The following is an 8,742-nucleotide window of genomic DNA, read 5'->3' on the forward strand; positions in this document are numbered from 1 at the left end:
GGAACCGACAAAGCTATTATCAGTGGTGCGTAGATTACAGTAGTACTGTTTTATTTTGAGGAATGAACTAGGAGCTGGATATAGGAACCAATAGACTTAAATAATGCACCCAGAAATTGTGTATACCCTTGAACATGAATACAAATATACACTGAAGAGTCAAAGAAACTAGTACACCTACCTAATATCGTGTATGGCCTCCGTGACATACAGACGTGTCCCAACACGACGTGGCATGGACTCGACTAATGTCTGAAGTAGTGCTGGAGGGAACTGACATCATGAAACCTGCAGGGCTGTCCATAAATCCGTAAGAGCAGAAGGTGGAGATCTCTTCCGAGCATCACGTTGCAAGGCGTCCCAGATATGCTCAATAATGTTCGTGCCTGGGGAGTTTGGTAGCCAGTGTAAGTGAGTGTTCCTGGAGCCACTCTATAACAATGCTGGACGTGTGGGGCGTTTGCACTGTCCTGCTGGAATTTTCCAAGTCCGTAGGAATGCACAATGGACATGAATGGATGCAGGTGATCAGACAGGATGTTTGCGTACCTGTCACCTGTCAGGGTCGTACCTACATGTGACAGTAGCCCCATATAACTCCAACTGCACTCGCCCCACTAACTGCACATGCGTCACACCAGTAGAGAGCCTCCACCACCTTGAAAATGGTTCAAATGGCTCTGAGCACTATGGGACTTAACATCTCAGGTCATCAGTCCCCTAGAACTTAGAACTACTTAAACCTAACTAACCTAAGGACATCACACACATCCATTCCCGAGGCAGGATTCGAACCTGCGACCGTAGCGGTAGCGCGGTTCCAGACTGAAGCGCCTAGAACCGCTCGGCCACCAGCGGCCGGCCACCAGCTTGAACAGACCACTCATGACATGCAGGGTCCATGGGTTCGTAAGGTTGTCTCTATACGCGTACACGTCCATCCGTTCGATACAATTTGAACCGAGACTCGTCCCTCATCCGACCAGGCAACATGTTCCCTGTCATCAACAGTCCAACGTCAGTGTTGAAAGGCGCAGGCTTGGAGTAATGTTTTGTATCGTGGAGTCATCAAAGGTACAGAGTGGGCCTTCGGCTCCCAAAAACTCATATCGAAGATGCTTCATTTAATGGCCCGCTCGCTGACACTTGTTGATGGCCCAGCACTGAAATCGGCAGCAATTTGCCGAAGGGTTGCACTTTTGTCAGGTTGAACGATTCTCTTCAATCGTTGCAGGATTTTTTTCCGGCCGCAGCGATGTCGGAGATTAGATGTTTCACCGAATTCCTGATATTCACGGTACACTCGTGAAATGGTCATAGGGGAAAATCACCACTTCATTGCTACGTTGGAGAGGCCGTTCCCTTCGCTCGTGCCCCGACTATAACACCGCGTTCAAACTAGCTTAAATCTTGATAACATACCATTGTAGCAGCAGTACCCGATTTAACAACTACACTAGACACTTCTGGTCTTATATAGGCGTTGCCGGCCGAAGCGCCGTATTCTGCCTGTTTACATATCTATGTATTTGAATATGCATACCTGTAACAGATTCTTTGGAGCTTCAGTGTAGTACAAACTATGTTGAGGTGTCTGCTGGTAGATCGGCGGGGAAACATGAGAAGAAGATGCGTAAAAGGAACACATATTCAGAAATAGTTACTGGGAGTAATTCCAATCACGGGACACGATGTAAAGAGGCTTTCATATCCTAATGATTACACGGGATGTTTCAGTTGCCCCTTAGAGATGAGGAAAGAGCCAAATATATCAAAATGATGATGTTAAAAAGCGGTTATCAAGAATGCGATGTAGAGAAAAAGATTACAAGAAAAACTAATAGTGAAATAAGGTATGACATAAACAATTGTTACGTTAAGCTAACGTGTAAAGATCCCATAACTCAGTATCATAGGAGGTGGAGGATTCAATTCGCTTTTTAAACTAATAATTTTCTTATGTGTGAATTTAAACACAGACAGCATCATCCAGAATTAAATACTGTGAGTTGGGAGCGTACAAAATCAATTTCCGGGAGTATGAAGCCATATACAACGGCCAGACGGGAAGACCATTTCATGAAAGCTGTAAACAAAATTTTAATGACGTTAGGTGAACGTTTAAACTTGATGATTCATGGAACAGAAGAAATGTAATCCACACAGCAGTTAAAGGTTCATTGTTAAATGTGCTCCACGTAGTGGAGGTACAGTAGTGCTCAAAAGTATCCGACGACCTGATTTTCATTTCGCCTGCTTCGAATGCAACCCACATAACGCAGCTGTCTAGCGGGTCCTCTAATCGCTCCTCGGTACAGTCGTCTGACTACTGAAAATGGTTCCAACAAGTCACCACTAGATAACACTGCTCTGTATCGCCATAACTCAAGATGTAAAGTAATACCACGGTACTACAAATATCAGGGAACATCTTATCACAGATAAGACTCTCCTTAAGGCTTGTAAGCTCACATTTATTAAAATAAATGACATACCTGAAATGTTACCAATCTCATTATTACGTCAGATAGGTAATTCACGTAGTAAGTTGGTCGTATTCACGATTTCCTCTTCAAAGTAATATACCGTACTTATTATTTAACACAAAATGACATTAAAAATTTAAGTTATTCACGAGCAGCTAGTTGAGAATATGTATGAACTTCAAATGACACGACGAACCGTCTCGTTCCGCATATGGATTCAAACCCAGGTCATGCAGACTAAGCAAAGACTTCGTGACTGACGGAAAACAAACAGTCATTCCTGACTAAGCATACAGAGAGTGATATACCTCAATTTTGGACAGTTTCAGTTAGCAAATATCAACTTTAAATTACATAAAATAAACATGTTTAACGGAGGCGAATTCCCACCCAGCATCTATTGTCCTTGTTAACGAACCACGAGAGATGTTAAATATTGCTTCTTCACAAGTAACTTACTTGAAATGCCGTGAGGTAAAGCTTTGTGTTGGGCAGGGATTCGAACCCAGAACCTAATTGGATTGTCATCGAAGCACAGTCAACTGTGACATATCTGATTTTCTCGGCAGTAGCTAGATGTTTTAACTGAAATGACGAGACGAAACATTAATTTTTTCTTTCCCAGACTCCAACCTGGCACCTACCGCTGTTATATTCTAGAGAAAACGAACTTTAAAAATCCGTTTGTTACACCAGCAGCGATATGTGAGCATGTTTGAATTAGAAATAATATGACGAAGAGTTCAGTGCTGACTCGAAATCGAACCCCACTCATATCGTTGTTGACTGCACACAAAAAGACGTCAGCTACCGAATTTTTCTCCACCAGCAGCTCGGAATAACTTCTTTGAACATACAGTGATCTCGCAAACAGTTCTGTGTCTCACTGGGACTCGAAAACGTCAGATATCGTTAGTGTTGACAACGAATGAAATTCAAAATTAAACATCAAAATTGTTATCCACCAGCAGATGGGTTTTCCCATGCTAGAGCTTGGTAATATATCATGAAAGCTCTAGTGCCGGGCGAGGATTCGAACCGTTTCACGCCCAATATGTGAGGATGTTGAGGAATCTGCACTTTTGAACAAACAACAAATTTCAGTTGAGCTTTATTGTCATGAAGGAATCTAACTCCGCGTTAAGGTCGGTCTAAGTTGCATTCCCAGTTCAGAACCAATTTTATCGACATACAGAAGCTCAAATAAAATATGGAATAAGTGTCCTGTTCGTTTCGTCACTAGAAATAAATAACTAGTATAAGAAAGGTTACTGTTGATAGAGTTTCTACGTGTCGCGACTCCTGCCCTTATTGTGGTTCAACCTAACATCTACTTGGTAGGGAAGGACTATCATGTTTAACATGAATGTCAGACCACAAAGCCATTATACCTTCTTCACTTGGCGTAGCAAGAAGAGAACAGATTCTGTCTCTCCATATCAAAAATCATCCGCAGAAGTTGGGATCGAACCTAGACCATACGTATTTGAACCTAGCACCAATCCAAGCGTCCACCAAGTACTCTTCTCAGACACTCCTTTCTCTATCATAACAATGTTGTGCCACACTGGATGAGAATTCTGAAACACAGGCTCCCTGTAGTGGTTTGCAGCATGTTCAGTACAATCATTTACTTGGTTGACCGAATCGCCATGAACTAGCTGCCTCGGCTATCCAGTGCATACATTCAACTATATTTTGTAATCACGGAAATAAAATCACGTAACTGACACCTACACAGAACTGCCAACAGTGTAGGATGCAGAATTTTAAATACGAAGTGTTCCTTTCGACTTGAGCTACACTATGGCGCTGTCTGTTTTTTGAAAACGTCTTGCAGTGCAAAAGAAGAGCTGTAACTGTGTGTCTCTCAGAAGTCTACATCCGGCCATATGCATTATCTCACAGCACTGTGAAATTCGGACGTTCTGGAGGAATTGTTGTTGACTTACGGAGGTGTTGCAGGTATGTGTCAGCTAGTAGCGTAATGGTAAGCGTCGCGTACTGTTGATGAGACGTCGCGAGTTCGGGTACATTCACTGCTACATTTTTTTAAACGCAATACTGCTGTCTTAAGACGTTATGTATCTAATGGAACATTGAACATAATTCCCTTCACTTCTCAACCCAAAGGAGTGGCATATGGATAAAGGGCTAACTTCTACGACATTTTGTTCTTTTCAGGTTTAATAGATGGCCAGGCACCAGATGCATCTCGAAACTTTTGTAATATGTATGGGGAGAGCGAATCGTCCCAAAATACGCCAGAAAAGTATTTTCTACATTAACTGTCGTGTGGCAGTGGCATTTTATTCTTCATCAAACCATGTTGGACAGCTTTAACGCAGAACAAGTTTTGCACTATGAGCCACAAGTATTTTCTTGTGATTTCCTAATCGATGTGTGATCTGGCTGCTTGTAGCTCTTTCACAGAAGGGATAAAAACGTTACAGTCAGCAAGAGAGGATCCGCAACAAATAACAGACCCTTTCTTACAGGTTAGCACATTTCCACATAGCTAGGGAAGAGGCATGTCACTGGGTTCGCTCTTACGAGACCAATAGAGGCTAGAACTCGCAAACCGCTATTTAAAGGACGAGATTAGATACGATTTTCACGTGCAACGCCTTTCCTGGGCCGAAAACCGTAAATTTAGAAGCTTTTGTTACAGCTCAAGCGATAACAACTCAGATTATTCAATGGAAATGACAGGAAAAATTAAGTAAACTTTGAGGCATAATTCCGTTCACACCAGGAGGTAACTCGTCGATCACAGAGTTGTCAAACATACCTTGCCCTGTTGCCAAATCTCTGTTACATTACCAGCAGGAAGAAGATAAACCGATGTGATCTTACAGTGGGCTGGGAAGTGACCATAGTTGACATCTCAAAGACGCGGCTGCTACGACCTGGAAGACATGAATCCGTCTGATTCACATTTCTGTAACTGGGTTTAGGGACTGGAGTGTAGTTATTAATAATACTGAGAACTGGCTGCAAACTAAGCTTCATAAATCAGTAACTCTCATAGTTCCAGAATGAGATTTTCACTCTGCAGCGGAGTGTGCGCTGATATGAAACTTCCTGGCAGATTAAAACTGTGTGTCCGACCGAGACTCGAACTCGGGACCTTTGCCTTTCGCGGGCAAGTACTCTACCGACTTAGCTACCGAAGCACGACTCACGCCCGGTACCCACAGCTTTACTTCTGCCAGTATCTCGTCTCCTACCTTCCAAACTTTACAGAAGTTCTCCTGCGAACCTTGCAGAACTATCACTCCTCAAAGAAAGGATATAGCGGAGACATGGCTTAGCCACAGCCTGGGGGATGTTTCCAGAATGAGATTTTCCCTCTGCAGTGGAGTGTGCGCTGATATGAAACTTCCTGGCAGATTAAAACTGTGTGTCCGACCGAGACTCGGGACCTTTGCCTTTCGCGGGCAAGTGCTCTACCAACCGAGCTACCGAAGCACGACTCACGCCCGGTACCCACAGCTTTACTACTGCCAGTATCTCGTCTCCTACCTTCCATACTTTACAGAAGTTCTCCTGCGAGCCGGCCGAAGTGGCCGTGCGGTTAAAGGCGCTGTAGTCTGGAACCGCAAGACCGCTACGGTCGCAGGTTCGAATCCTGCCTCGGGCATGGATGTTTGTGATGTCCTTAGGTCAGTTAGGTGTTACTATTTCTAAGTTCTAGGGGACTAATGACCTCAGCAGTTGAGTCCCATAGTGCTCAGAGTCATTTTTCTCCTGCGAACCTTGCAGAACTAGCACTCCTGAAAGAAAGGATATAGCGGAGACATGGCTTAGCCACAGCCTGGGGGATGTTTCCAGAATGAGATTTTCACTCTGCAGCGGAGTGTGCGCTGATATGAAACTTCCTGGCAGATTAAAACTGTGTGTCCGACCGAGACTCGAACTCGGGACCTTTGCCTTTCGCGGGCAAGTGCTCTACCAACTGAGCTACCGAAGCACGACTCACGCCCGGTACCCACAGCTTTACTTCTGCCAGTATCTCGTCTCCTACTTCCCAAACTTTACAGAGGTTCTCCTGCGAACCTTGCAGAACTAGCACTCCTCAAAGAAAGGATATAGCGGAGACATGGCTTAGCCACAGCCTGGGGGATGTTTCCAGAATAAGATATTCACTCTGCAGCGGAGTGTGCGCTGATATGAAACTTCCTGGCAGATTAAAACTGTGTGTCCGACCGAGACTCGAACTCAGGACCTTTGCATTTCGTGGGCAAGTGCTCTACCAACTGAGCTACCGAAGTAATAAACTAGGACTTCTATAAAGACACTTTCGTCCCTGTTAACTAACCACGAAATATGTGTGATAATACTCAATTCAGAAGTAACAAAGTGTTCATGCATTTAAAGATGAAGCGCATGATGTGAAGTTTAGTGGCGGAGATACGAACCCAACAGGCAATCGGATTGTTAACTAAGCAAAATCAAATGTTACGTATCGGTTTTTCCTACCAGCTGCTAGGAGTTTGTATCTAAAATAAGGATATAAATTTTTGTGCCTGAGTGATAATCGATCGCACACCTTCCGTCATTCTTTATCATCCACGAACATAGGTTAGGTATCAATTGCCTACTCACCGACATTAAGATGTGTGCATGTTTGACCAGAAATAACGACACCTATTGCGATTGTTGGCAACACATTGGCAGACATTAAAAATGCATGTTAATTTTCACTAGCAGACTGGTAAGCACGTGATAGGGCTTGAAATGAAATTATGTATATTTTTGTTCTGGATCAGGATTCGGATCCACATACTTACCTTTGGAGGAGACCTAGAGAAGACTGCAGTCTTGGGAAAAGAAACGAAATGATTGAACTGTACTGTTCCGAGAGATTCAGATCCTCGAAAGAGGAGATAGGAATTCGATTCACAGTCCAGCACCAAATTTTTCATCGTCTCTAGTTCAATCAAGTACAAGTAAAATAAGAGCCCCGTTCCTTTTAATGGCTGTCGGTTCATCAAATAAAATAAAATTTTCTGATGTAAGTAAGTTTACTGGAGACAGTATTTCTGTTTACCATGACTTCCGCCTACATCACTTCCCAACGTAAACCGGCTCTGCCCAGTTGGCAATGAAGGAACGTGATGTTTAATGCGGATTCTGGATTATAACGTCTTTCTCTTGTGGTTACCAGAGGTAAAGTAAATCTGTTTGTGCCTCTTAAAAGTAAATGTCTGAACCCACGCATTTAAATTGTGATAGTTCGTTCCACCAGACCATTATGGCCACATTTCCCAGCCCCAGGAGTATGCTGTAACGGGTGATGTGCTTAGCTTACAAAAGTCACGGTGGAAAAAATGCGAGTCTATTAATTAGTTAAGTAGAAGCAATCTTCTGACGTGGAGATTATGCTAATCTCATGTCAGCAAGATGTAAAGACTCTCCTAGGCATCATAGCCTCGATGTGAAGCCATTTTGAAATTTTCACTAATTCACCAAATTTCTTAGTTCGAGAAAATTCACTCTGAAGTGTGAAGTTGACGGATAATTCGATTATTACCGTCATTATTACAATTATTTTCTTCATATCGTTGATGGATCTCATGTGCTTGAAGATCATTTAATGCCTTTTGGTAATTATAGATGTAGTTGCCCAAGAAAAGGTTCTTTCCTTGTCTACGGAGCCCTTTTCATGTTAACATCAATCATCAGCAATTACTCGCAGATTTCATTAAAACTAAAGTAATTGATGAAGGCGTTACTTGATAACAAAAACGCGTTGCCTTTCTTAATTTACTTGCGCCTAGAAATGGCTGTCAAATACTGCCAAACCAAAAGCCCAGGGCTCTTTCTGCCTTCCGATATACGTCGCTGTCAGTTCTTCCACATGAGTTGGTCGACGTGACCTGTTTCTAATTGTGTATGGCAGAGAATGTTTTAGAAAATCAATTGTTTTCCTTTCCAATAAACAGAAAGATTTTCATTCTAAGCTATCCAAGTTCAAAATTTTCGCATTATTAGTTCAAATTTAATATTGGCATCTATAATGTAGGAAAGTATTTTACAGTTGCAAAACCCGCATCAAACTCATTGACCTTACACTTAGTCGCTGACCATAAATTCTAGCTCAGAGTGACACCAGTTTAAGTCACCTAATGTAGCGAATGACTGTTTTCCAGTGCTCTTTCTCACCGGTAAATTTGCAATTCACTCATTGGGCTCTAGTAGTACACTGTAACAGTAATTTCTGTGTCTATCCTATGCATACGGATTATAGAAT

General features: G+C 42.8%; 1 non-coding gene across 1 annotated transcript; it reads right to left on the bottom strand.

The window, feature by feature from the left end:
* Window positions 1-6,384: 6,384 nt before the first annotated feature.
* On the bottom strand, window positions 6,385-6,459 carry Trnas-cga. The gene has a single exon. It is a non-coding gene; the product is annotated as a tRNA-Ser (tRNA).
* Between the last annotated feature and the right edge of the window lie 2,283 nt (window positions 6,460-8,742).

This window comes from Schistocerca piceifrons, chromosome 3 (genome assembly GCF_021461385.2).
Source record: "Schistocerca piceifrons isolate TAMUIC-IGC-003096 chromosome 3, iqSchPice1.1, whole genome shotgun sequence".
In the NCBI taxonomy this organism is placed as follows: Eukaryota; Metazoa; Arthropoda; class Insecta; order Orthoptera; family Acrididae; genus Schistocerca; species Schistocerca piceifrons.